This window comes from Sciurus vulgaris, assembly GCF_902686455.1.
Source record: "Sciurus vulgaris genome assembly, chromosome: 6".
In the NCBI taxonomy this organism is placed as follows: Eukaryota; Metazoa; Chordata; class Mammalia; order Rodentia; family Sciuridae; genus Sciurus; species Sciurus vulgaris.
This window is the reverse complement of record NC_136466.1, coordinates 8,253,875-8,279,589: the sequence shown is the minus strand read 5'-3', so window position 1 is coordinate 8,279,589 and position 25,715 is coordinate 8,253,875. Positions and strand designations below refer to the sequence as shown.

The following is a 25,715-nucleotide window of genomic DNA, read 5'->3' as shown; positions in this document are numbered from 1 at the left end:
ATGGTCTATAGCTTATTCGGGTCATTCCTTGGTATCTGTGGGGGTGGGCTTCAGGACCCCTGCAGACACCAAACTGCAGATGCTCAAGAGCCCCCTGTAAAGTGGCCTAGCATTTGCACATAACCTGTGTGTACAATTTAAATGCTCTCCGGTTCCTTGTAGGACCTCATACAGTGTAAATGGTCCTTCGAATTATCCTTAATTATTTTGGGACTCAGGTCACTCTGTTTTGGCCAGGGGGCCCCCTCCTGTGTCCTTGGGACATGCTGCCACTTTTCTCGAGTACTTCTCCACTGTGGGCATTACGGAGTGCTCTAGGCTCCTCTTGTCCCTCCTGCCTCAGCCCCGAACCAGCTGCTTCTCCCAGGAGCCTGGGTTCCTTGCAGTAGGGATCAGCATGCGCCCTGCTTGGGGCTGGTGGCTCTGCCACTCTATCCCTCCTGCCTACCCCCTGACAGCTTGTCTGTTGCTGTGCTGATGCTGAGGTACTGGGGAGATGTCCCTGTCTGGCTCACCGAGTGACCACTCCCATACTGGGTATGGCGCCCAGGGAGTGTCTCCTTGGGGTCTGGTGAGGAGCGAAATCTCGGTGTGTGTGTTGAAGGTGATACTTGATGATGCCAGCTGGTTCTCCACAGCAGCCCGGCCGTGTCCACACCACAGAGGGGGCCGGGGTCCCGGCTCTCAGACCCTGTCTGAGGCTTGGGGCTCTCTCTGCCTCCCACAGCCCGCGTGGGGGCCTGTTGCCGCAGCTCCGTGCTCCTCCTCCTGATGGTCGGAGAGGGTAGCGGGGTGGCCGTCCTTTCTGGTGCTCATGGGCTGCTCGCCCTCTCTCTGGGGGAAGCTGAGGAACCTGTGTGAGGGGCGTGACCAGGGGACCAGACGTCCCTGGAGAAGGCTTCAGAGGCAGTGAGACTGGAGGAACCTGTGTGAGGGGCGTGACCAGGGGACCAGACATCACTGGAGAAGGCTTCAGGAGGCAGTGAGACTGGAGGACATTTCAGAGGTGGGCAGCAGCAGAACAAAGCACAGAGCTGTGGCCTCCAGGTGGCTGTGGCGGGGACTCCCTGCCGGGTGGGGCTTAACACTTTGCCTTGGTGCTGCTTCTTTCATGGTCCTCTAGCCTGGCTTTGCATGAGGCTCTGAGGACAGAGGGTGACACCTGGGCCTAAGAGTTTAGGTCCTACCTCTTTGTCTGAGTGACATTTAACTAGGGACCCAGGTAGCTCATTTGTTTTTTTTTAAGGCAGTGAAACCAACTCTGCTTACCAAAAATATGATCCCGCAGGGGTGCAGGAGATGAGGGATCACAGTGGGAGTGACCCGAGGCTGGACATGGGCTGATCGGCTTCTGGTGGGCTGTTTGGAGAGGCTGGAGCTCTGCCCACAGCCACAGGAGGAGACCTGCCACTCCTGGGCGCTGCCATCAGGATCGGCAGAGGCCAGCCCCTTGCCTTGGCCCAGGGGTCAGCAACTCGGAGGGAAAGCAGATGGCCATCAAGGAGCAACAATGGAGGTGGCAGTGACTCTGCAAGGGGTCCTGCCAAGAGCCCTGAGCAGGGTGTCTGCTTGGGGCAGGTGGGGCTTTCCTGGAAGCCCACTGGTGGGTCTTCCTCGGAGAAAGGTGGGAAGGGGCCTCATCCCGAGCACCTGGGATTTAGGCCAGAGGCTCGGAGGGGCTGGGACCATTCTGCTTGATTTACTGGGAGTCTGTGGAGCATCGTCTCTTCTTATTTGATAAACGCAGATTCTTTTTGTACGGTGATTTGGAGGCTGCAGTGTGGCGGCCCCTCTTGGGGCGACTCTGCCTGCCAGGGTCTCTGTGTGGCTGTCCTCACAGATGCAGAGTCACCGCTCACATCCTCACCTGTCCAGGAGGGGACAGGGCATCAGGCCAGCAGGACCCCCGCCTTCCTCGGGTAAGTGACCTCTGGGGTTGTGTATGAACTTGGGAAATGGCAAAGGTATTTTTTCCTACTGGGCGTCTTCACTTCATTTTACTGCAGTAATGCCGGATAATGAGTCAGGTGTCATCCTACGGATTTTTCTCCTATTCAGTACTGCAGGATGAGGAACGTGCAGCTCACAGAAACGTGGAAAGTGCAGTGGGGTGGAAACTGCACTGCCTGCCCCGGATCGGCATTCCCTGCCTTGCCCTGGTCCCCGTGTGCACTGCCTGCCCTGGATCGGCGTTCTCTGCCTTGCCCTGGTCCCTGCACTGCCTGGCCTGGATTGGTGTTCCCTGCCTTGCCCTGGTCCCCGTGCGCACTGCCTGGCCTGGATGGGCGTTCCCTGCATTGCCCTGGTCCCTGCACTGCCTGCCCGGATCGGCGTTCCCTGCCTTGCCCTGGTCCCCGTGTGCACTGCCTGCCCTGGATCGGCGTTCCCTGCCTTGCCCTGGTCCCTGTGTGCACTGCCTGCCCGGATCGGCGTTCCCTGCATTGCCCTGGTCCCTGCACTGCCTGCCCTGGATCGGCGTTCCCTGCCTTGCCCTGGTCCCTGCACTGCCTGCCCTGGATCGGCGTTCCCTGCCTTGCCCTGGTCCCTGCACTGCCTGCCCGGATCGGTGTTCCCTGCCTTGCCCTGGTCCCCGTGTGCACTGCCTGCCCTGTATCGGCGTTCCCTGCCTTGCCCTGGTCCCCGTGTGCACTGCCTGCCCTGGATTGGCGTTCCCTGCCTTGCCCTGGTCCCTGTGTGCACTGCCTGCCCTGGATCGGCGTTCCCTGCATTGCCCTGGTCCCTGCACTGCCTGCCCTGGATGGGCGTTCCCTGTCTTGCCCTGGTCCCCGTGCGCACTGCCTGGCCTGGATGGGCATTCCCTGCCTTGCCCTGGTCCCTGCACTGCCTGCCCGGATCGGCGTTCCCTGCCTTGCCCTGGTCCCCATGTGCACGGGTGCTGTGTGTGCAGGCGTGGGTGTCCACCCACAGTCTCCTTTTGGCTGGAACTTTAAAAGCACCTTGACCTAGGGGTCAGTGGCTCGAATGGCGAGCATTTACCGTACAGTGGTGTCCCCTTTTCTTCGAGGGATGTTCCAAGACCCTGAGCAGATGCCTGAGACGGTGACTGGGACGGAGCCCCATGCAGGCCACGTGTTTTCCTGGGTCTGCACACCTGTGCTGAGGCTTCACTTGTAAGTCAGCCCCAGTTAGAGGTCAGCCCCAGCAGCCCACGTGAAAAGGACCCACCGGAGCAACACACTGTGACAGAAGCCACGTGGCCGGTCAGTTTCTCCTGAAAGAGTCTTGATGAACATCGCTATTTCAGACCCCCACTGTCCTCGGGGAAAGTGGGACCACAGTCAGCACAACCAGTATGACCGTCAACCAGGGGTGAGGTTATTGACTAGGTAACTCAGAGAGGAGCAGGGGAGACAGCTTTGCCAAGTGACAGACAGGAAGAGGTGACAGGAGGAGTGTGTCACCTTCCCTCAGCCCCCAGCCGCCCTCCAGCACCATCTTTTGGCAGAACCTGTCACCTGGTATGCAGAGTCCCAGACCAGCTCTCTAGGGCCAAGTCACTGTCCCTCTGTGACCTTGGGAGACTGGTTCCTGGAGCCCCTGAGGATGCCAAGTCTGCAGATGTGCAAATCCCTCACATAAAGTGATGTGGCATTTGTGCATAACTGACCACATCCTCCTGAGTACCTGAAATCATCTTAGATGACTTATAATGCCTCCTACAATATAAATACTACATAAATAGTTGCCAAACTATATTGTTTAGGGACTAATTATCAGGAAAAAGTCTGCACTTGGTCAACAGATGCAATTAAAAATACTATTTTCAATCTGTGGTTGGTTGAGTCCACAGGTATGAAACCCACAGATGCTAAGAGCTGAGTGTTCAGGGGTGAGTTTGGAGAGAAGCCACCGGAATAAGTGGTGCTAACTATCAATGCTTTGGCACGTGACTCCTAGGATGCCCTGGAGGCCCCCAGGGCACCGTCGAGCCTGAGGAACAGTGAGTTCCCAACATCGCCTCGTAGTGCCTGCTGTGATTTCCTCAGCCGTCCCTGGATATTCCCGTGACAGGCTGGGTGGATCGAGTTGCACAAAGGTCCCCGTTCTGGACCCCTGGGCATCATTCCTGGCCTTGTTCTCGCTATCCCCAGTCATTCCTGTAACCTAGAACTTCAGCTGGACTCAGGTCGATCCGCTTCATTTTTGTTAAGATTGGAAGACGCTCCTTGACTCACAAAGGGCTACGTCTCAGCGAACCATCCTAAGTTGAAAATGCACAGGTGGAGCACGCGCTGAGCCCCCCATGCCGGCCAACACCCCACTCCGCTGCACGGTGCGCCATGGGCTCTCCGTACTCCCCCTGGGGCTGCGAGGCTGACCCTGACCCCCCAGCAAGCATCCGGAGAGAGGATGGCACACATAGTCCAGCCCAGGGAAGATGGAAGCTCAGGATCCACACAGGCTCTCACTGGATGCCTGCTGCTCCCGGGACATCAAGAGACGGCCTGTTCAAGTCAACACAGCCTCAGCTGAGACGTCCTTGGCTGAACCCCTGTGGGCCGGGCATTGTCGGTAGTCCGGGGCGGCGAGCTCGCTGCGTGTGATCTAGGATGTGGTTCGGGGACGCCTTTGAAGTGACTTGGGGACGTCGGCCATACTGTGGCAGCCCGAGGCAGGAAAGCCAGGCAGTCCTCCTGGACAGGAGGGGAGGATCTGATTTTCATCAAAAGGGTGCCGCGGTCAGTTCTGGACTGGCCCCCGCCCCGCGCTGTGTGCCCATGGGCCCCCGGCGACGCTCTGTGCTGGGCTCTGGAGCCTCTGCTGTGGAGCTGCCTGCCTTGCCATCCTCTGGGCCCACAGGTCCAGCATGTGCAGCGTGGGCACTGCCGCTCCCTCAGGGGCTGCGTTTTACACCTGGGTGCCCCCAAAGGCTCGAGTGGAAGACTTGGTCCCCAGCGCCCCAGTGTCCAGGGGTGGGGCTTTGGGGAAGTGGCTGGACGGGGGCTGTGACTTTGTCCGTGGATTAATCCACTGAGGGATTTGTAGCTGAGTGGACTCCTGGGAGGGGTGGGGACAGCAGGCGGTGGAGCCTGCTGGAGAGAGTGGGTCCTCGGGGACAGACCCTGGGACTCCACGCCCCCTGCCCCTGCCTCCCTCTCCTTGCTTACCACCGTGAGGTGAACTGCTTTGTTGGACCGCACCCTTCTGCTGTGCTGTCCTCCCTCACGATGCAGCTGGCCGACAGTGGACTGAATCCTCTGAACCCATGAGCCAAAACGAACCTTTCTTCCCCTAATGGACTCTCTCAGGCGTTTCGTCATAGCGACAGGAAGCCGACTAACACGTGGGGCATGCTGGGTGTGGCCGCCCACCACTCTCCCTCTCCCGACAGCTTTGTGGAGAGCCAGTGAGGACAGTGACCGTGAGGGGGTCACGCTTCTCACGTGCTGTTGTCCTCTCTGCGAGCTCCGCCTGGAACCACCTTGCAGACCTGGCCCTGTGTCATCTCCTCACCCGAGATGCTGCTCTGGCTCCTCGTCGCTGCTGGGCTCTCTGGCATCTGGTCATCTGTTATGCTGATGGCCATTTGGATCTTGGCCATCTTGGGCACCTCTGCCATCCTGAGCAGAGCCTTTACCTACTGCTAGTTTGGGGTCCCCCTCTGGGCTTTATTTCATTGAATCTCGCTTTGCCTTCTGATGTCCATGGCGGAAGGGCCAGGCGAGCTCGGTTGTGAACATGGAGCTGGAGAAGAGCTCTGGGTTTATTCCTCGGCTTGCTGTCCCCAGGGCTCCAACAGGCCCAGTGAAGAGGACGAGGGCCAGCTGGGAGAAAACCGAGGCTCAAGTTCACACCACAGTGGCAACTGACAGCTCCTGTGTGGTGGGACCATAGTGACCTGTACTTTTTTTGGTAATAAAAATGATGAATTCTTTGTAGCTCCTCCTATCAAGAGGTGATGTTGCTTTCCTGACTTTGGAATTGAACTGACACTGTGCTTTGCTTTAACGAAGGGGACGTTGGTAAAAGTGGTACAGGCAGAGGCTGGGGACGTGCTTGTGGTTGGGGCTCACCCTCCCCTGCCGGGGGACAGCACTGGGCGGTGAAGGCCGAGCTGGAGGACTGGGGCATCCCGTGCAGCCCCCAGCCTCCAGGGCCCCTGAGCGCAAGCCACGCGAGACCACTGGAGACACGTTCCTGAGCCCGGCCCAAACGCCAGCACGGCGCGCAGCTCATTCCGGTGGTGGATAAAGCCACCAGGACCGGGGCTGCCGCTCATCTACGCAGCCCAGTTCAGAGCGGACATGCCAGATATGGGCCCAGGTCACCGTATCTTCCAAGTGTTCAAGAGAAGAGAAGAAATTCAAGACAATTCCTGGGTGAATTATTCCAGTTTTTAAGCGATGGCTCGCATTAAAAATGCTAAAAACATGCCCGAGGCTCCAAGAACCATCCGGGGACTGGCCTGGTCTCCCTCAGGCCCCCGTTTTTGGTAACGGCACCAGTGTTGCTCCTTCTCGCTCCTGGGTCGGGGAGAGAGGACTTGGAGGAGGCGTCCAACAGCAGTGGGCTCTGGAGGTCTCTGGTGAAAGGCTGTGTCCTGGCCTGCCCAGGGCACTGAGTCCCTGATGGACATCTGTGGCCAGGAGAGAGGCCTCCACGGACAGCTCCAAGGAGGGCATTCCTTCCACTTGTTCTTCAAACTCAGACAAACAGCCGCCGGCCGGCTGTTCCTCTGCAGGGTCCATCCTTCCCCTGGGTTCGTCCTTCCACCCACTGGATACTGGCGAGCGTCTTCTCTGAAATGCTCAGAGTCGGAATCGCTGCGGCTTCCCAAGCACGTGTCTCCGGGCGAAGCCCGAAGGTGCTGTGCCAGGATTTCAGTGCAGTGTTGGACGATGACCCTTCGCACGAGGTCCGTGGGACATTTTCCACGTGTGCTGTCCTGTCGGTGCTCGAATGCTTTTGGATTGCGCAGTATTTGGGTCTTGGTTTTGGGTGAGGGATGTCCAGGCTGCACTGTGCTGTTTTCTGGGGGGTCTCCACATCTGTTTCCCTGATTACACTTGGGGGAACTCCCAGAAGGCAAGGCCTGTGCTATAGTTTGTAACCGGAATGTCCCCCGGATTCATGTGTTAAATACTTGGTCCCCAGTCTGTGACACTATTGGGAGGTAGCCAGACCTTTCAGAGGTGGAGCCCAGGGGGAGAAAGTGAGGCTCTTGAAGGTGAAATTCAGAGCCCCTAGCCCTTCCTGTCTTTCTCCGCTTCTCGGCTGCCATGAGATGAGCAGCTTGTCCCACCACATTCTCCCGCCAGAATGTGCTGCCTCGCTGCAGGCCCACAAGCACTGGTGCCAACCAACCATGGACTGAAACCACGACTAGACCTTTCTTCTTTATAAGTTGATTATTCTGTATATTTTGTTACAGTAATAGAAAGCTGACTAATAGTTGACTAATGGAGGAACCTATTTATCTTTTTATCCTTACGCTTAGACTGCGTGTTAGAGGAACAGGTGACCCAGTGAAGGCCTGGAATGTTCTTTTTGTCCTTATTTTCTGGTGGTTTTCTATCAACTTGAGCTGAGGTAGGCTGTATCTTGTTGCATTCCTTCCCAGGCACTTCTTGAAACCCTACATCAGTGAGTCACTGAGCCCAGAACTCATCCAGCTAAGGAATTCAAGAAAATGGAAATTTCTCACATTTTTTGAATTTACGGAAAAGCAACTTACAAACCCAAAACAAACCCTGAAACCAAACACATAGGTCCTCCTCATGTTCACTGGGTCAGACTAAGTCTAGAGACAGGGCGTGTGGTTCTGGTTGGTGTTGGAACAGCGATGCTTGCCTCCCCGGGCTGCTGAACTGTCACAGCCATGGGGCAGTGTGACGGGGCTCTGGACCGGGTGACCTACCTCGGAGGGGAGGGGATTTTATTGCCTCTGCAATCTGGGGCAGGTCAAACCTCTGGATGATCATGAAGAATAATCCATGAACTGGCGTCTGGTCTCGAAGCTCCTGGCGTCCCAGCTGAGGGTGAGACGCATGGACAGGCCTCTCCTGGTTTTGCTTGTGTTCTTCATCCCTCATAGCGTGGGACGCGGCGTGGATGGGTGAGCAGCCCTCGGACACCCTCAGAGAGGCCTGGGGAGGACATGTGTGCCTGGGGGCCCTCTCCTTTCTGTCTGAGGTTCCTTCCCACTATGGCCAGCTGTCCCTAGCCGGTGGGCATGGCCACGCTTGGCAGGAGGCAGGCCTGGAGCCAGGCTGGACCGGGCGGAGGAGCAGGCTTTCCCTTCTCCACTAGGGGGTGGGAGCAGGAGGTCCAGCTGGAGGTGGCGGCCTGACTGGGACTCTCCCCTCCCCTGCCAGGGCCTCTGGACAGGCCGATCTGGATGGGCAGTTGGGTCCAGGCCAGTGTGGCTCAAGGTGGCCCAGTGAGGTGGCACTCCTGGCAGTCCTGACCTCCAGACCCACCTGTAGGCCCTCCTTTGTCAGTGATGGCTCTGTCCCTTGTGATGTGCTAGCCACTCAGGGCGGCTGGGGACAGAGCGGAGGACACAGGATGGGCTTCCTCCTGTGCCCAATTCAGCACAGGCTCGAGGCCCTGCAGGCAGCCCTGCCGGCCGCTCCCCTCCCCCTGCTGGAACTCGCATCAGGAATTCTGTTCCTCTGGGTCCAGGTGGGGTGCCCCCTGGGATCTTTCTGAGAGAAGGAAGCCATTAAGAAAGTGCTGTCCAGGTTCCTCCAGGGGGTTCAGCAGTTCACCCTCCCTCCCTCCAGGGTCCTTGGGCTCCAGGTTGGGACCAGAGGACAGAGGCTGTGATAATGGACCAGGGTGGGGAAGAGGGAGGCTGCAGGGCAAGGTGGACATGGGGTGGGGGCGGCAGTAGAGGCCTCTTGCAGCTTCCTGGGAAGGAAAGAGGTCAGAGCGCATGGCGTCTTTCCAGAATGGAAGAAGAGTGCAGAGGCAGCAGGATGTCCAGAGAAGCCTCCCACTGCTCTCCTGCCCGGCCTCCTCGAGGCTGGCCTGAGTCCTCGCCTCTCACTCTGCCAGCCTGCCGGTCACGTTGGAGGTGCCGGGGGAGAGGAGAATCTGTGCCAACTTGAGTTCCTTCACTCCCAGAGTCTTGAGGGTCTCACTGGTAAAACGGAGAGAACTCAACTCCCGTGAGGCCACGTGTGGAAGGAGCCCTTTCTCGTGGTGGAGAATTGCCCCTCAGTGTCTGCAAGGGACTGGGCCAGGACCCCCTGCAGATACCCAGACCTGCAGATGCTCAAGTTCCTATACAGAATGGCATAGGATTTGCACAGATTTTAGTTTCTGAAGTCTCACATCCTCCCGGGTACGCTGAGTCACTGTTAGGCTACTGATAACATCTAACTCAACACGAAAGCTGTATTGTTTAGAGAATAACGATGAGAAGAAAGTCTGTTTATATTCCATACAGATGCAATTTCCCCCCCAATATTTTTGATCGGTAATTGGCCGAATCCATATATGTGAGATCCACAGACACAGAGGGCTGACTGTTCTAGTTTCTCAGTGCTGTCAAAGAAAACCTGGTAAACTCCTTTTACCCTCGTGTGGGATAAATCTGAAATGAGCTGCTGCGGTCCTGGGAGGTGCAGGAGGGGCTCTCGTGAGAGCTGGAGGCCAGCGGCTGGTGGCTTCAGTCCGTGAATTGCTGTGGGGTTGGGCCAGAGGTGGGCAGCCACCGAGCGTCACGGGGAGGGGCCGGCTGGTCTCTGAACTTTTCAGGTAGGTGGGTGTGATTTGGAGGGCAGATGGGATCTGCATATCCTCAAGATACAATCACACAAGAGTATTTTTTTTCAATTTACCCATATTCGGTTTTATTCAGAATTAACCATCTATTATGAGCGCACATCCAAAGAGTAGAAAAAATTAAAGGTTTCTGTCAAAAAAGTTCCCTGGCAAGTGGGAAAGGGGTATGGGGTCAGGAGTCATGCTCAGGGAGGGAGGTGGTGTCAGGTCTGGGAGGCCATTTCTGTCAACGGTCCCAGCCTGCAGGTCGGCAGATGCAGGATGAAGTGTTTCTGCAGCTCCTCCGGATGTTTCTAAGAAGCTGCCCTGCCCTCTCACGTCAGGTAGCTGGCGAACAGTGTGGGTCCAGCACGCTGAGTCAGGAAGGCACCGTGACCTCGGGCTGCAGAGGGGGCCTTGGCCAGGCAGCCGGTAGTCCCTGCAGTGGAGGCTGGCCCTGTGTCCACCACGGCCAGCAGGGGGAGGCTCAGGTGTTGTGGGGCCCGATTCCGAAGACAGCCTGGTTTCGGTGTGTGAAATCAGTGGCTGCTGTTGGGGACAACGCAGATCCATTTCACATCTTAGTAAGTCGTACATTTTTCTGAATATATTCTGCAAACTGTGCAGCGTCTCCAGCCTGTCCAACACACAGGAGAGAGATTTTTTCACTCATCTTAAACATCTTGTCATGCTCGTCCTTCATCTGGACACTACTGCTGGCGGCCACCCAGTCAGAGGTGACAGAACACAGTCGGGGCCCTGGATGCCGGTGAGGAGCTCCAAGGTGGTGGGAGCCCGGGGTCTGGAGGTCGGACAGGATGCGGGACTTGCTGATTCTCCGCCTCACTGGTGAGACAGCACCGCCCAGTGAAACTCTGCGCCACCAAGGGTGTTTCTAGAACACTCAAACAGGCAGGCAATAAATAAGAATTGTTTTTTGGTGATTTTTACCCAAATAATTTCAGAACAACACAATCTAAGAAAAGTATAAAACAAAAACCGCATAAAAAGGCAAACCATCTGATACAATAGGGTGTGCGCCATCTCAGGAGCGCAGGCCGTTCCCAGGCGGTGGTCCAGCGCTCTTCCAGGCTCCGCTGTGTTCGTGGAGTTAAAAGAAGGGCAGGGGTGACGAGTCCAAGCTCACACCACTGAGGCCTCTGCTAGGGAGCAACGGGTGACACGCGTGGATCAGGATGTCGGGGTGCAGGGACAAAGAGGAGAGGGGGAAGATCCGGGGTAGACGTGTGCGCAGGTGTTCTGGCCTTCGAGTCCTGCCGGATTGCTGGCGGTGAATAACAGGTGTGACTGTGAGATTCGTGGCCACCAAAGCCAGGAGGCACCCACAAGAGGCCTGGCTTGTGCTGTCCCTTGAGGAACCCAAGCCCGCTCACAGGAGCTGGAATCTGGACAGTGTCTGCACAGAGCCTTCGTGATGGTAGTCCTGTGGGAGGAGGCCAAGGACCTCCACGCCATCACTCAGCCTCACACACCTGCCAAAATAAAAGTTCAGCAGAAGCTGGTGCCACGTAAGCAAGTCCACACCAATAAAAACAGTTGTGCAGAACCCCGACACTCTGTGCCTAGCATGCAGCTCTCTCATAACTGGGTTTTACCCACACGGAAAGTGAGGTGCGATGACTTGCTAGGTGCATCCTGTGGGATCAGAATGTGCGTCAACACAGAGCAGTTAAAAAATATTATTTTAAATTGAAAAAAGATTTGCTCACTTCTTCTCAGAACTGTCCTTGTGCTAATGCACTTGTGTCTCAGTGGCCTGCACTCTTTGCAAAGCCTGTTTGAATGACTCCGTGTGCCCTTATGGGTGGCATTGCATCCTGGGACTCCACTGGAGAGTGGGGACTGGAAAAGAAGCCCCCACACCCTTCCCTGGACCTATGCCTGGTCTACCACCAGAGCCACCCCATCTTGCTCCCTAACCCTCAAACTCTTGGAAACAATCTTTAAAAATGGACACACAAAAATCGCCTATATTTATGGGGCACCATGTGATATTTCAGTGCATGTATATGTGGTGCAGTGAATCAGGCTAAGCACATCTGTCTCCTTAAAAATTGATCACTTCTTTGTGGTGACAACATTCAAAACTCCTCTAGTGTTTTTGAAATGCACACTCTGTTAACCTTGTCTGTAACCACCACGCTGTGGAACAGGACACCAGAACTGATTTCTCCCGCCTACTCTTAAGGGTAGCAGATCCTCCCTCCCTTCCCCTGGCTCCCCAGCCTCTGGTAACCACGAGTCTATTCTCAACTCCTATGAGATCAACTTTTTTTTTTAGATCTCATATCTGAGTGAGATCATGCGGTCTTTGTCTCCCTATGCCTGGCTTATTTCACTTGACACAAGGTCCTTCAGTTCCACCCATGTTGTTGCAAATGACAGGATTTTGTCATTTTTATTTTTTCATAGATCAAACTCATAATTTGAAAAGGATCTTTGGGGGCGGGTGGCACCTTGGAAAGCACCCATCTAAAGCAATCTTTGTGTATTGGTTATGATTTTCCCAGGACCTATCAATGAGATAAACTTTTAATGCTTTAACACAAGTGTTCATGTTAAAATCACCTTGCATATGTCTGGTGCTCAACCTGCTGGCCACCCCTGGGAGTCCAGCTGTAGCCAGAGGTGGGAACAGCTCATGTTCTTCCATCGATCCTCCGTGAATCTGGGTCTCACCTCTGAGACGTGCTGAGAATTAGGCAGAGAAGCGTCCGTGGTAGCATCCTGTTGCCCAGACCCTGTACCACTGCTGTCCTTGGCTTGATGTGCCTGGTTCTGGTCTGGTCCCTCTGAGCTGGCCTCAGTGGAGGAAGAGTGGAGGAGGTTCAGGGAGAGAACTTATTCCTGGTTGGCCCCATTGGACAGCGCTAAGGGAGGGCCAACACCACCCCGGTGTCTCAGACTCCCCAGTGGGTCCGCTTACTTTTCTCCTTTGTTTACATATATTTTTTGTCTTCTTGCAGGGAGATTTCCAGATGGGATCCTTCAGGTCGAATGAGGAACAATCAGGTTCATAGACTATCCTATCTTCAGCATTTTCCCCCGTTTTGTGGCCAAAAGTTTGGAAATGTTTGCTTCCCGAAGGCAGAAGTTCATTTATCTTTTCCTCAGCAAACATATAGTCTGTGCTGACCATATGCACACAAGGAGCGAGCCAGTGCACACAGATATACACAAAAGTCAGTTAGGAGTTTCATAAATCTCTGTATGAATAGTATAAACTAGATTTCCAGCCCAAAATGGCAAGCATCATGTGTTTGACAAAGAACACTTATACAAAAAAATGTTATTCTTCTAGTAAAGTGATTTTTGGGCAATTTACACTGGATGATTGTTGCTTATCAAGCCAGTCAGTTAAACATGGGCGTCCTAATTTGGGACAAAGAGATGGAGATGCGCTTGCGCTTACCGCTCTCTGTTCCAGGACCTCCCCTTCTCTGGCTGTGTGACCACGTCTTTCCTTTGTACCGTCTGCAGGACTCAAACCCCTGCACCCCCACAGCCACCCAGCAACATTTATGATCTGCAGTGCCTTATCCTTGGCATTGGATACGTCTTCATCTGATTCCCTCCAGAGGCTGTTTGGAACCACCTCGTATGTTCCCAAGTTCCTCTGGAAACATTTCTGATTAGCTTTTGGCCCAGAGGTCACTAAGAGGAGACAGCACAGCCCGTTTCTGGAGAAGTATGGTTAAGATAGGTTTTCAGCAGGTCATTCACAAGTGAGACGACCTACTGTGCTCACCAGCACCTGAGTAATCTGCAAGGTGGCCGGTGGGAAATGCCAGCAGGGAACAGATCTGCAGGTGGTCACAAGCCAGCAAAGACGAACTCCTCTTAAAATCTCATCACAGAGCTTACAAATCCAGTGAGAAGTGAAATTCTACATATCTGGTCAAAGGTCCGGAGACTGTGCTGTCTGCTCCCTGGAGAGGATCAATGCCACTCCTCCCTGCTTATCACAGATTTGCCTTCAGGAGTTTCAGTTACCCACAATCAATGGGATTTTGAAAATATTACATAGAAAATTCCAGAAATAAAGAATTCTCAAATTTTAAATTATATATGCTTTATGTGTGTATGAAATAGTGTGACAAAATCTTGAGCGATCCCACTCTGTACTGCCTGGGATGCAAATCATCCCATTGTTCAGAATATCCACACTCTATATGCTACCTGCCTGCTAGTCTCTTAGTCTTGGTTATCAGATTCACTGTTAGGGTACCAAGTTCAAATCATCTGTATTTACTTCACAATGGCTCCAAAGTGCAAGAGTAATGGTGCTAGTGATTTACATCACTAGCCTTGGGGTGACAGTTCTTGACTTAATGGAGAAAGAAAAAAAATGTATGCTGAGGTTGCGAAGATTGATGGCAAGTTATTGTTTCAATCTCTGACTGCACCTAATTTATTAATTGAACTTGATCGTAGGTAGTTAGGTATAAGAAAGTGTGGTCTATGTGGAGTTCCGTACTACTGCAGTTTCTGGCTGTCACTGGGGTCTTGGAAGGTGCCCCTGAGGAAAGGGGTCTGCATTAATAGGAGACCTGTTTGTAATTCTGTCGCTTGGATGATGATTCGTTAGAAATTACAATAGAAGTTCACATACAGGTGCGAACACAGGGCTTCAGACCTTCCCGCAGGACTTGGAGGGACCAAGGGGTAATGTCTGGGTCTGACAAGGAAGATCAGTGAGTCAGCTCCGTGTGCTTCACTGGTTTGGGGAGAGGAGCGCTGGCTTGAAGATCTCTCTGGAGACGGAGGAGGACGGTACCAGGGGAGCAATCTGTTGAGCCCCGTTGTTGCTTTTCTCGTGCGTCTAACTTTCCTCTTCACTGAGACTTACTGCCTACGAGTTTCAGTCTCGTGGCCTGCATGTTTTGTGCTGGCCTCCACTGAGAAGGAGGCATTCTGGTGAAGGGAGGTGGTCCAACGGGCCGAGAGGGGCCTGGTGCCCTTCCCCGGGGAGTGCTGAGCCTGCACGCGTGCGCACTTCCGCCCCCTCAGGGGTACGTCCGCTACTCAGGATCTGACGCTCTCCCTCGTTGCTATTTTCTCTTTTTTCTTAGCATTGCACATCAGCGTTTTGCAGCTTGCAAATCGTACTTGCTCTTCAAGTGTATCCCCATTTCCTTGTCTGAAAAATCTGAATTTCACACCGGCACAAAACAAAGTCACGGGACAATAAAACCATCCCAGGCCCAGAATCCTAGCCCCGGGGAATCTGGCTACAGCCTTTCTACCTTGAGCTTTGAAGCCGCCTGGTTTTCTCCTAGGAAAATAAGAGAGCAAGTTTATTTTCCTCCTCCTGGGGTAAGAGTAGGTTATGATTTTGGAGTGTGGTGCTGGTCCAACAAGTTTTGCAACGCGATGACCTCATCTGTATGAACTCAGATTCTGTGGTCTTACAAGAAGGCATAGAAGATTAATTAGAGGGCTTATTTGGAACAATCGATACTACTTTATCTCATTTGATGTGTCTTTGGTTCTTAACTCGTTGATTTAAAGATGTTTGTTTCCTTGATTGATTTCTTGAAAATGATTCTCGGATGCTTCAGCACTGAGTACTTGTTATTGAAAAATATTTCAATTACAAAAAAGGCAAAATACCATAAAGGGAAAGAATACAAATGGCCTAAAATCAACTATTTAAAAGTTAGATGCAGGTTATTTACCTTTTGGCTAAGATCAAGGGTAAAATTAAAATGCAGACATACACATAGGTTTATTTATTTTTTATTTTTATTTTTTTGTGGTGCTGGGGGTTGAACCCAGGGACTTGTGCATGCAAGGCAAGCACTCTACCGACTGAGCTATCTCCCCAGCCCTTAGGTTTATTTTTTTTTTAAAGTCAGTTGTATGATACGGACCTCCAGTAAAACTGTGTTTTTGGTTCATGTATCATGAAAATTTCCATGTTTCATATTTTTCTCTATCACTGCTTCAATAGCTGCGAGCTATTCCCTGTGCATCCTGTCATAATACATTAAACCGTCCTTCACTGTTTAGACAGCAAGCCTCTTTCCAACTTTTTGCTTTTATAAACAAGGCTTCGATGAGCATCCAAATGCATGTATCTTTAGCCATGATGATTTCAGGGACAAATGCTTAGAAGTGGAACCGCTGTCAGAGTTTGTGCATATTTTAAAGGTTATTAATAGTTTTTACAATCTTTCCCTCCACAAACGCTTTCCCCCACAGCCAGTACGTCAGTTTGTTTACCTGTCTTTCCTCTGATCAATAGACTAAAACATGCAAGTCGTACCTGCCAGCTTGATGGGCAAAGTGTTCCCAGTTGGTTGTATTCCTCCATCATCCCTGAAGGACTATTTCTGGTTCATTGATATTTGTATGTATTCTTGCAGGAGTTGCTTATTTGCATTTTTGGCTCGTTTTTCTATTAGGGTATAGCTTTTCCCTAAGTGTGTTTTACATGTAAATATTTACTATCATGCATCTTGTAAATAATTTCCCCTCCTGGTACTGTTTGAAGCAGTTCCTTTCCTTAGTGAGTAGAAGTTTTTCATTGTATGCAGTTAAATCTGAGTTTCATTTGCTCCATGGTTTCTGCCTTCACCGTGTGACATACTCTTAGATTTGAAATATGCTCACATTTGAGCCTGTTTTTTTTTTTTTTTTTTTTGTGCCAAGGATTGAACCCAGGAGTGCTTAACTACTAAGCCACATTCCCAGTCCTTTTTATTTTTATTCTTTTAAAGACAGGGTCTTGCTGAGTTGCTTAGGGCCTTGCTAAGTTGCAGAGACTGGCCTCGAACTTGTGATCCTCCGGCCTCAGCCTCCTGAACCGCTGAGAGGACAGGCGTGGGCCACTGCACCCGTCTGGAGCCTGTGTTTTGAACATTACAATGCAGCACACATGTGTGCTTCCGAAGGATCCAAGTGATAGCGACATTATGAAGTGCAGAGCGGACGTCCTCTGTCCCTTCTTCTCCATCCCCTCTCCCCCGGGTACTGCTGTTGTCACTTGCTCATGCTCAGGACTGGTGCACGCTGGTGGGTGTGGCTCACCCCACTCCACCCTCAATCAGCTCCCATACCCACGTTCTCCCTCTTAGCCCAGCGTTGGTGTGGCCAGCACCTGTCCGTAGTGGGCCCTGGAGGGCAGCTGGTGCAGAGCTGGGGTGGAATATGGACAGGAGGGTCCTCTGGTCCAGCCCTCTCTCCCTGGGGGCACCAAGTTGGTCCTCACTAGTTTTTGCGTGGGTCCGACTTTCTAAGAGGGAGCAAGGCCGCGTGAAGCCCCTGTGCCCAGCGTGGGGTGGGCTGTCGGGCTGCTCAGGTCACACCCGCCCTCGGCTTGGTGCGCACAGCCCAGGGTAACATGCCCGAGGCCACCGGGCAGTGGGGGCCATGTCCCAGGCTCTGTCCTCCCGACAGATGCTTTCAGGCTGTTCAGGGGCACAGGATGCTCTGACTCATCTTTACACAGAGAAAAAATAAAGTAACACACCGAATCAAACCAGTCGGGTGGGTCACCAGCGTCCCCGGGAACGACCCCGCACCCACTGAGTCCCCCAAGGGAGGTGGCCTGCTCTCTTCTCCTGCACCTTCGCGATTGTTTTTCAAATCAAGAAATTGCGTTGAACAAAATATCAGTTTTGTTCGCAGAACGTGTTGCTGTCTGATTTTTGTTACTGTTCAGGAGTTTTAGAAAATAAAACAGGTTCAGCTCAGGTTCAAGCTGGTCTGCTGTTTTTTTTTTTTTTTTTCTTTTTTTTTCTTTTCTGGAAAAAACCACTTTGGTTTGTCCCACTGATCAGTGACAGAATTCATGTTGGGCCCAGCCCAGGGTTCAGCTAGCGGGCGTGGGTGTTTTGGTCGCCGACGGACAGTGCGGGCCCTTGATGGGGACTGACTTCTGTTCCAGGGCAGAATGGCTCGTCTGTCCGCGAGCTGCCTTCTCGGTTCCTGAGGGCTGCCTCGGAATTCCCTGGGAGTGACACCTCCCCTGCTGGCCTCCTGGCCCTGTGGTGAATGGTCCTCTGTGTGGAGGGACAGAGCCGGGCAGAAGCGACAGGACCAGGAGGCAAGGGGAGTGGTCGGTGCCCAGGCGGGGCGGCCTCAAGAGGTGGCCCCACGAGCCGTTTGTCTTTCTTTCCTTCCTGGACTGTGTCTTCCTGAAATCTGCTCAGGACAGATGAACCCCAACCTGTCAGCAGGGCTCCGGGAGGAAGGGACACAGGACAGCCACTGGGCGGGGTCCAGGGTGGGTCTGTGAAGCGGAGCAGAACGATCCAGAAGCCTGTTCCTTGAAGACTTCCTGTCCTGGCTCACCTCGCTGGGCCACCTCTGGCGAGGGGCTTGTTTCCTCCGAGCTTCTCATTCCTCGTCTGTAAAGCGGGGACACTGAGGTGGTGCTGTCCTCCACCTGCAGGGTGGACATGAGACCGCGGAGGAGCCTCAGGGCTGCAGATGGAGCACGGAGCCGGGGTGAGGGTGAAGCACCCTGAGCTCCCGGGCTCCACCACCCTGGGGGACTCGCCACGTGTGCGTGGACAGTGGCTGGGGACAGCCAGTGGTCAAGACCCTGCAAGTGGCGGAGATGGGTCCCCAGAGGAAGGGCGAAGGCCGGGCCGTGCAGAGGCTTGAGCCGGGCCTGCAGGAGAACCCTGCAGAGGGGCAGGAGCTTGGGAAGAGATCCGTCGCGGTCCACCCAGCATCAGAAACACCACCGCCATCCACCCAGGTGTCGCGTGGTGTGTCCTGCATTGTCCTCTGATCAGCCAGTTCAGGCCACCCACTGGCCATGGAGACTTCAAAATAACCTGGTCTAAGGGTTTCTTTCTGGTGGCTCCCAGGCAACAGAAGTAGCCATGTCCTCTCAGCGGGGACGAGGTCACATGCCCCTTGTGTTGTTTTGGGCCTGCAGACCTGGAGAGGCTTCTGCAGAGTGACCACCTCGAATCCAGCGCCTCCTTTCCTCTGGCACTAAGTAGATGCTCAGCTCGTGGTGGTGAAGGGGCGATGCTGCCCTGGCCGCCCACCCCGAGGAGCAGAGGGACCCAGGTGCACCGTGTGATCCTGGCACAGGCCTTCCGGCCACTCCCAGGAGGGGTCTGGAGAGCTGCCTGCTCGGGTTCCAGGTCGCTGGACCATGGCGTTGAGCTGTGACCACGGAGCTTCGAGAGCTGGTGGGTGGGGAGGAACTGAGGGCTGGTGCAGGCGGCCCAGACTGCAGGTCTTGAGCCGCCAGCCACTCGGCACGTCCGCTCTGTCTCCACAGACAGGGCCAGTTGACGTCCCCTCCCCGGGACACCTCTGGGTGTGGGGAGCCCTGGCGACAGCCCACCCCTGCTTTCTGGCCTCCAGGAGGAGGGCCGGGGCAGAGGCCAAGCGAAACTCTGTTAGCCAGTCCCAGGAGGGTCGGTCCTGCAGGGGGCTCGGCGTGCCAGTTACTTCTCTGAGCTGGTAGCGAGCGGGGCCTCAGACCCCATGGCCTTCGGGCATCACCTAACGGCAAGCCAAGGAGGGCAGACTACCCAACGCTTCTCCCAGGTTCGAATTTTCCAAAACAAACAAATAAGCAAACACTTGGAAGGTGCGCAGGGCCACCAGACATAGCAACAGGCACTGCGTGGAGGGCGTGGACGGGCAGGGGCATGGTCACCTCCTCCCCAACATCCGGACCCTGCTCCACCACATCCCAGGGCCAGCGACCAGGTTCCTCATCTGCAGTAGCAGCACCTGGTCCCAGAGCAGGTGTGAGGACTGAAGAGGCGACCCTGGTGCTTGCAGAAGCCGTCCACATGACGAAGACTTGGAGGAGGTGGAAGGGAAGACGATGCCAGTCCTCAGCCTGGTCCTGGCCCCAGTCTGCCCCCCATCGCCTCTGGCCTGCCCTGCCAGGGTCTCCTGGAGGCTGGAAGATCTTACTGGTCCCCAGGGAGGCGAGACCCAGCAGGACTCCAGCTCTGGAGCTCCTTGCTCCTGGGTGACAGACGCACCTGCTGCTTAGGACCGTCATCTGGCAGAGGATGCGGGGGTGGGGGGCGCGGAGGAAGGGAGCCACACAGAGGAGACTCTGCTCAACCCGGTGCCTGAGGCTGGCGGCTTCGCCATGTCCGCTGTCCCTTTTCCTGTAACACGCCCCAGCCTCCTTTACCGCTAGCTGAGGTCATCTGACTAGATTCTGTCAGATGAGTATAAGGAAGGTCACATGGAAATTCCAGGAGTCCACCCTGAATGGGAGTGATCGCTCCATCCCCTCTTTTTCCTGCTGTCTGCTTGGAACGCGGACATGCTATCTGGACTTGAGCAGCTGTCTTGGACCATGAGGTGACATGCCAAGGAGGTTGAATCATAAAAACAGAAGGTGACATAGTGCAGCCACCATATTGTCCTTGGGCTGCCTGTCTCTGGACTTCTTTTATGTAAAACAGAACTACATTTCTGACTTGCCCAAACCTATTGCTTGTGAGAGGGCTGGCAGGAGAGAATCTTCTTGTGTAAGTTAAACTGACACAGCCATAATTTCAACTCTCTGACTTAGAGGGCCGGCAGCCTGAAGAGTGGGATTCTGGGTATCTAAGGTCAGAGTGGACACACCAGAGGCCTCAGGGTGGTGACGTTCTCCCGACTGGCTCAGCTGCCACAGCTCAGCCTGGCTGAGCGCCTGCTTTTTCGCCAGAGCAGTGAGAGAGACGGACAGGGCTTGGTGGGGAGAGGAGCCTCTGACTGGTGCTAGCCGGGCAGGCTGCCAAATAGCTTGCTCTGAAAAGGGAACAGGTTTCACATGGACAAGATGGAAGGACTGTCTGTTCCCTCTGGAAAGTTCTATTAAAACGACCAACCCAGACACACTTTAATATTAATGGGAAATTCCTCCCGTTGTTTATGAAATCATTTTAGAGTTGATTTTAAAAAGAGAGGAGAGAGAGGAGAGGAGGGAGAGAGAGAAAGCCGTTTGTTGGCTAAACGAAGCCCAGACGATTATTTATAGCTGCCTGCGAGCGGCTTGGTTTAATATGGAGCAGTGTCTGACACCGGTAAGCACCCCTGGCACTGAGAACCAACCCATGAGTGTCTTTTATGAGAGTCAACAAGCTAGACAAACAACCCCACAGACCGTCTTTCACGCCGAGAACCAGAACAAAGCGGCCGTATTCGTCATTCATCCCGGGCAGGAGCGGCCGGATGTTGGGCCCGGCTAATGTGATTTCTCTGGGCACAGCCAGGGTGGCAGGCAGGGCCCTGGTTTATTTCCACTCCTCCACGTCTCTGATTTGTTTGAGTAGCTAAATATCTCCTTCCCAGGAGGACATCTGCTCTTTTAAGAGTGGAAAAATCAGGAAGGCCTCCAAGCCCACCCTCTCGAGAGACACCCAGAGCCTCGTGGGCTGTGGCTGCGGGGCCCGGGCCTCGTGGCGCAGGGGACTGTGCCTCCGCAGCCCCTCCAGGCCCTGGAGCGTACCTGGTCGGCGACATGCGCGGTCCGAAGTCTGTGCCATGTGCCCGAGGCTGACATGCTTCCATCCCCTTGAGGTCTTCCTTTGGTCCTCGTTCCCAGTGGCCTCTGGCTGTCAGGAAGACGCCGTGGTAGGACCGGAAATAAGTGCACAAAGACGCAGAGGGACTAGAACCAAATATGATGGGAAGTCTTCCGAGACCTCACGGAGAGGAACTGTCGGTGCGCGGGAAGGAGAAGCGTCTCCCTGTAGCGAACGCCGTCCTTCAGAGCTGCGTCCCGCGTCCTCTTCCCTCTCCCCAGGGGGCCTCAGGGAGCCCCGGATGCTCCTGTGGGGCTGCAGCCTTGCCGTGGCTTCCTGTCCCGGGCGCCCTGTGTGTGTCCTGAAGGGGGACTGCTCGTCCTTCCTGATCTGTGCAATGTCACGTGAGGACCCTCTACTGACACTGGTCATCTGTCCATTTCCTTTGGTGGAGGTTCCGATGTCTGGATGCTGCCTGGTCTCTCTCGTGGGCCTCTTGGGGTCCTCTGGTCCCCACAGCTCCTCCTGACTCCCTGCCAGCACTCCTGGGAGCCTCCTCCGGTCTCCTGCTCTTCGCCTTGGTCTCAGCCTTGGTCTTGGCCTCTTGGCCATGCCAGAAGGCCATTTCCACTGAGCTTGGCCCGGGTGTTGCTGCTCTCCCTCCTCCTCCTCCCTCCTTCCCTCTTCCTCCTCCCCCTCTTCCTCCTCCCCTTCCTTCTCCTCCCCACTCCTCCTCTCCCCCTCTTCCCCTTGCCCCTCCTCACTCCTTCCCCTCCTCCTCCTCCTCCTCCTCCCCCTCCTCCCCTTCCTACTCCTCCTCTTCTGGTGCTAAGGATCAGTAGGAGCCTGTGCACAGGGCCTCATTTTAACCTAGTCATTTCTTTTAAAGATCTCATCTCCAAATATAGTTTCATTCTGGGGTCCTGGGGGTTGGGATTGAAGACATGAATCTGGGGGGACAGGTTTCAGCCCACAACAGTCTCCTCCCCTCTTTATATCTGGGGTTTCCTCTGCTTGCTGGACTGTTCCCTGACCCACCCAAGGCCCAGGAAGGTGTGGAGTGCTGGGGCCCTGGGGACGGGCCCCGGCCTCATGGCCTCCTCAGTCTCTGCCTCCTCAGCACCGCAGGGGGGCTTCCTGTGGTGGGGAGAAGCCCCGTCCTGCCCAGTCTGCCTTTCCTGGGGCTGCTAAGGTGTTCGGCGCACAGTGCCCTTCACAAGGGACGCCGCTCAGGATCCAGGCCTCCCTTTCCTCAGCCCAGCCTCATTTCCAGAACTGCTTTCTTGCTGCGGCAGGAGACATCTCACGTGGAACGCAAAGCTCAGCACTTGCCCGGCCTCGGAGGCCGAGGATGGATGGGGAGCTACAGGTCCATACCGTTGATGTGATGTTTTCAGAATGATGACGGTTTCTGCTTCCTAAGTCATTTGACCGATGCATCTACACGGGACAAATAAAAACTCTGGAAATACTCCATCTAATTCAGATTTTTAAAAATTTTCAGTTTCTTTTAGGAGAAAAGAATGTGTACGAGGAGACTGTGAGGTAGGAGAAAAGAAGGCATGTGCTCTAGGGTTAGCAGGCTGTGTTGTTTCTGCAGAATCAGAATAGGACCAAAGAAAAAATCATGCTTCAACTTAATGTCCAAGGACAGGCACCATTATTGTTTTAGCCATTTTCTTCCAATATTTTTTCTATGAATAATTTTGGGGGTTATTTTAGGTTTATTACTAGTTTTTTGAAGTTGGTAATCTTTTCAAGGTTAAAATATAAGAACAACCCACAGAAATGCACAGGGAGAGGCTCACCACCCTCCCTCACCAGGCTTCTTATGCACCTGTTCTTTCAGTTTCTTGAATATAGACTCTTATTTTGAGCCCTTTTTAAACAAAAATTATTAGAAGTTTCCTGCACATGGGGAACTTTCCAGAACATGGAGCACTTTCCCCTCAGAGCTTCCTCCGTAGCTCCCTGGAGCCTGGAGCCTGGGGTCTCTTCCTCCGTACCTGTGACCCTCGGGGCCTGCACTGCTGAGGTCCAGCGGCAGCTGTGACGGGTCTTGGAATTTACAGCAGCTAACCTGGTAAGGAGCCCTGCTGGTGACGAACCTCTACTTCAGCCTGGATGTAGGTGCCTGTGGGACCCAAGCCTGGCCGGCTGGACGAGTTCCCTGGTGACAATCATCTGTCTGAGGAGCAAGTTCACTATGTTCTATTTCCCACCTTATCTGAGTTAAAAAGCACAGAACGTGGTCCACATAGCAAGTGGCATTAGACAGATTAATTACCTGTGAGGCAGCCAGGGACAAGGAAACTTCAGGTCCACTGTCTTCCAAGGGTCAGAAAGATGCCCAGGTCAGAGAGTGTGTGTCCGTCTGGCATCGCAGGTGAGGGACTCTGAGGCAGGCTTGGGGCCGGGCACAGGTGTTGGCAGATTGCCTGTTTCCTCAGAAGCAGAGTCAGGCTGTCTCTCTGAGTCTCAGGATGCCAGTCTCTCTGAGTCTCAGGATGTTGCATTTCCAGCACATTCTACACACGTTCTTGATAATTACAAACGAGAAAGGAGGGAGACTGGGTGGTTCCAGGATTGGCGTGTGGTCACGTGAGTCCAACTGGCCAGGACTTTCCTCCCTGTGCTGGCCTATCTTTACCTCTGGGCTCGCCCTGTTGTCCTGACGTGAGCTCCATCGTCTTTCCCGCCACGTGGAGGGGCCAGCTGGTAAGAGAGAGGCAGCCAATACTCAGAGAGAAGCAGGGAGAGTTGAAAAGATGGTGACTCTGTGGAGTCTGGGACTCAGTCCTGCCCCGAGGGCCCCCTTTTCTGAGTTGTGAGAGGGTGAGCTGCCTTTCTGCTCAGCTGCCAGTCCTAACTTTGCCAAATCAGTGACCCCCGAGTCCCCTGGTGAAGGATGGAGTTCGCCGGCCTGTGGGGATTTACAAGTTTGGGCTCTGGAAGCAGACGGCTGGGTCCTGATTCCTCCACTGTGCCTGTGGCTGGGGGCAAGCCTGTGACCTAGCCTGGTCCACGTCTGCACCTGATGCTCGACGGCCTCATGCACGTCCGGTACGTGGTAAGCGGCTCCCATGGGCTGCTGTTGGCCTGGACCTTGCGTGCATTCCACGGAGGGGCGGCCACCCGAGGCAGCCCCATTGCCAACCTACTGGTCCCCTCCTCTGTCACAGCTGCCCTGCTGAGCACTCATGGAGGGGCAGTGTTGGGATTGAGATGGCGGGGAATGGCTGTCCATGGCTTTTCAATCAGCAGACTGAAAGGTCCAAGGCCGGGCAAGCAAGCGAACACAAGGTGGCTTCCATTTTCGGTGGTCCTACAGAGCAGGCTCCACGGGGGACGGAGAGTGCAGGTCCCGCAGGCGGAGGCCATCTTTCCTTCTTCCCGGGTCTCTCCCCTCAGGACACCTCCCTAGGAGCCAGGGTCTGCTGCATTGTTCCTGCCCCGTCAGTCTGCTAGGGCTGCTGCGATATAGCGGGTGGTTTAAACAGGAGCCAGGTTGTCTTCGAGTTCTGCTAGCTAGAAGGCCAAGGTCAAGGTGCCGCGGGTCGGTTTCTGGTGAGGGCTGTCTTGTCTGCCTGGCACCTTCTCCCTGTGTCCTGCCCTGGTCTTCCTCTGTGTCTGTGGCAGAGTCTCCTCTTATCAGGACTCCAGTCAGGTTGGATTGGGTTGACCTTAATGACCTCGGTGTATCTCAACTGTCCTTAAAGTCTCCACTTCCAAGCCTTCGGTGTGTGACTTTTAAGAAGACACGTAACACCACCTGAGAGTGGCTTTTCCTGCTGCTCCAGACCTCCCAGGCTCTCTCCTGCTTGGAAACTCCTCTCCGGTTCCAGGACCCCAGGGAGACACCACGCAGCGCAGCATTTTGGCAGCAGCAAGTAGAAGGTTTCATCAGAGTCCTGGGACCCTGGAAAACGGGAACAGCATGGAAACTGAAGTGTGGGTGTGGAGGAGCGGAGGCCTGGGTGGCAGGAGTATTTTGGGACTGTTTGTCCTTTGCACCTATTAAAGTCTGGCCCAGTTTAAAATGAAGCCATTCCTATTTTTTTTTAATTGGAGTTTTGAGGAAAGTAGATGATTAGTGTGTGTGCATAGGAGCCTGTCTTGGGGTAAAAAATAAGCCAGTGTTGAGCTCCGTGACTGGGTACAGACAGTCTCAGGTGCTGAAGAGAGGAACAGCGCAAGACTCTTGGCCGCCTTCTTTTCTAATTTCCTAAGAATAACTTCAGTGTCATCTTTAGCTTGGAGTCACAGGAGAGTCTGTTTCATTTGCCTTCAGCCCCAGCAGGACACCGACAGTTGACGGTGATGGTGACATTTGGGGATACTGCGCAGATACCCTTCCCCTGGGTGGCCGGGCTGTGCCTGGGCTTTCCCTATCGGGGTTTTCGTTCTCTTTGGTTATATTGTGTTTATTCTTGTAAGCTCCCCTTGAATCCATCCATCCACCCCGCTATCCATACCCCATGTGTAAATCACTTGGGAATATTCTCCTGGACC

General features: G+C 54.3%; 1 long non-coding RNA gene across 1 annotated transcript in view; it reads left to right on the top strand.

Annotated features, from left to right (window-relative positions):
• The window catches only part of LOC306664497, a 150,299-nt gene extending 135,032 nt beyond the window's left edge, over positions 1-15,267 (top strand). The window contains exons 2-4 of the long non-coding RNA XR_013764723.1: positions 1,247-1,603; positions 1,748-1,919; positions 12,720-15,267. This is a non-coding gene — a long non-coding RNA (uncharacterized lncRNA). The remainder of the gene's footprint in view (positions 1-1,246; positions 1,604-1,747; positions 1,920-12,719) is intronic.
• Positions 15,268-25,715: the final 10,448 nt, after the last annotated feature.